Source organism: Pelmatolapia mariae, unplaced genomic scaffold (genome assembly GCF_036321145.2).
Source record: "Pelmatolapia mariae isolate MD_Pm_ZW unplaced genomic scaffold, Pm_UMD_F_2 NODE_ptg000660l+_length_36146_cov_1, whole genome shotgun sequence".
Classification (NCBI taxonomy): Eukaryota; Metazoa; Chordata; class Actinopteri; order Cichliformes; family Cichlidae; genus Pelmatolapia; species Pelmatolapia mariae.
The window spans coordinates 22,501-25,000 of NW_027052341.1; positions in this window are offsets into that span (position 1 = coordinate 22,501).

Here is a 2,500-nt window from a genome sequence, read left to right on the forward strand (position 1 = left end):
GTGGTACAGGGTAACTGCAGGAAAGGAAAGCTACTGGGGGAGTAGAGCAGGGGAGGATGTGCCTCCCCGGGGCCTGCTGGAGGTCGAGGTCCATGCTGGCTATGTGGTACGGGGTAACTGCAGGAAAGGAAAGCTACTGGGGGAGTAGAGCAGGGGAGGATGTGCCTCCCCGGGGCCTGCTGGAGGTCAAGGTCCATGCTGGCTATGTGGTACGGGGTAACTGCAGGAAAGGAAAGCTACTGGGGGAGTAGAGCAGGGGAGGATGTGCCTCCCCGGGGCCTGCTGGAGGTCAAGGTCCATGCTGGATATGTGGTACAGGGTAACTGCAGGAAAGGAAAGCTACTGGGGGAGTAGAGCAGGGGAGGATGTGCCTCCCCGGGGCCTGCTGGAGGTCAAGGTCCATGCTGGCTATGTGGTACTGGGTAACTGCAGGAAAGGAAAGCTACTGGGGGAGTAGAGCAGGGGAGGATGTGCCTCCCCGGGGCCTGCTGGAGGTCGAGGTCCATGCTGGCTATGTGGTAGCAGCAGGGCCAGTGCAGCAGCAGCAGCAGCAGCAGCAGCAGCAGCAGCAGCACATCTTTTTCGACCGTAAAGGAGGCAGGAGGCCGACTCACTCCCTGGGCCAAATGGAGAGAGAATATCAGCAGGGCCAGTGCACCAGCAGCACATCTTTTTCGACCGTAAAGGAGAGAGGAGGCCGACTCACCACCTCGGCCAAATGGAGACAGCACATCAGCAGGGCCAGTGCGCCAGCAGCACATCTTTTTCGACCGTAAAGGAGAGAGGAGGCCGACTCACCCCCTCGGCCAAATGGAGAGAGGGATTCAGCAGGGCCAGTGCGCCAGCAGCACATCTTTTTCGACCGTAAAGGAGAGAGGAGGCCGACTCACCACCTCGGCCAAATGGAGACAGCACATCAGCAGGGCCAGTGCGCCAGCAGCACATCTTTTTCGACCGTAAAGGAGAGAGGAGGCCGACTCACCCCCTCGGCCAAATGGAGAGAGGGATTCAGCAGGGCCAGTGCGCCAGCAGCACATCTTTTTCGACCGTAAAGGAGAGAGGAGGCCGACTCACCCCCTCGGCCAAATGGAGAGAGGAACTCAGCAGGGCCAGTGCGCCAGCAGCACATCTTTTTCGACCGTAAAGGAGAGGGGAGGCCGACTCACCCCCTCGGCCAAATGGAGAGAGGAACTCAGCAGGGCCAGTGCGCCAGCAGCACATCTTTTTCGACCGTAAAGGAGAGAGGAGGCCGACTCACCCCCTCGGCCAAATGGAGAGAGGGATTCAGCAGGGCCAGTGCGCCAGCAGCACATCTTTTTCGACCGTAAAGGAGAGAGGAGGCCGACTCACCACCTCGGCCAAATGGAGACAGCACATCAGCAGGGCCAGTGCGCCAGCAGCACATCTTTTTCGACCGTAAAGGAGAGAGGAGGCCGACTCACCACCTCGGCCAAATGGAGACAGCACATCAGCAGGGCCAGTGCGCCAGCAGCACATCTTTTTCGACCGTAAAGGAGAGAGGAGGCCGACTCACCCCCTCGGCCAAATGGAGACACAACAGCAGCAGGGCCAGTGGAGCAGCATGCATCTTGTTCAGCGGTAAGGGAGACAGGGAGATGTGATGGTGGTCCCCGGGGCCCCCTGGAGGTGGGGGAGATCAGCAACTAGCTAGCGAGGAGAGCGCGTACAGCCGACGTGGCATAAGTGTTTCTGCGCAGTGTACCAGGGGCTTGTGGAAAAGCTGTCGTACCATATGCACGGGAAGTACATAGCAAAGTGCTGCTGAGCAGAGTACCAGGGGCATGTAGAAACATTGTCGTACCATATGCACGAGGAGTGTGTGTGTGTGGCAAAGTGTTTCTGAGCAGAGTACCAGGGGCACGGAGAAAAGTTGTCGTACCATATGCACGAGGAAGTACATAGCAAAGTGCTGCTGAGCAGAGTACCAGGGGCACGGAGAAAAGTTGTCGTACCATATGCACGAGGAGTGTGTGTGTGTGGCAAAGTGTTTCTGAGCAGAGTACCAGGGGCACGGAGAAAAGTTGTCGTACCATATGCACGAGGAAGTACATAGCAAAGTGCTGCTGAGCAGAGTACCAGGGGCACGGAGAAAAGTTGTCGTACCATATGCACGAGGAGTGTGTGTGTGTGGCAAAGTGTTTCTGAGCAGAGTACCAGGGGCACGGAGAAAAGTTGTCGTACCATATGCACGAGGAAGTACATAGCAAAGTGCTGCTGAGCAGAGTACCAGGGGCACGGAGAAAAGTTGTCGTACCATATGCACGAGGAGTGTGTGTGTGTGGCAAAGTGTTTCTGAGCAGAGTACCAGGGGCACGGAGAAAAGTTGTCGTACCATATGCACGAGGAAGTACATAGCAAAGTGCTGCTGAGCAGAGTACCAGGGGCTTGTAGAAACATTGTCGTACCATATGCACGAGGAGTGTGTGTGTGTGGCAAAGTGTTTCTGAGCAGAGTACCAGGGGCACGGAGAAAAGTTGTC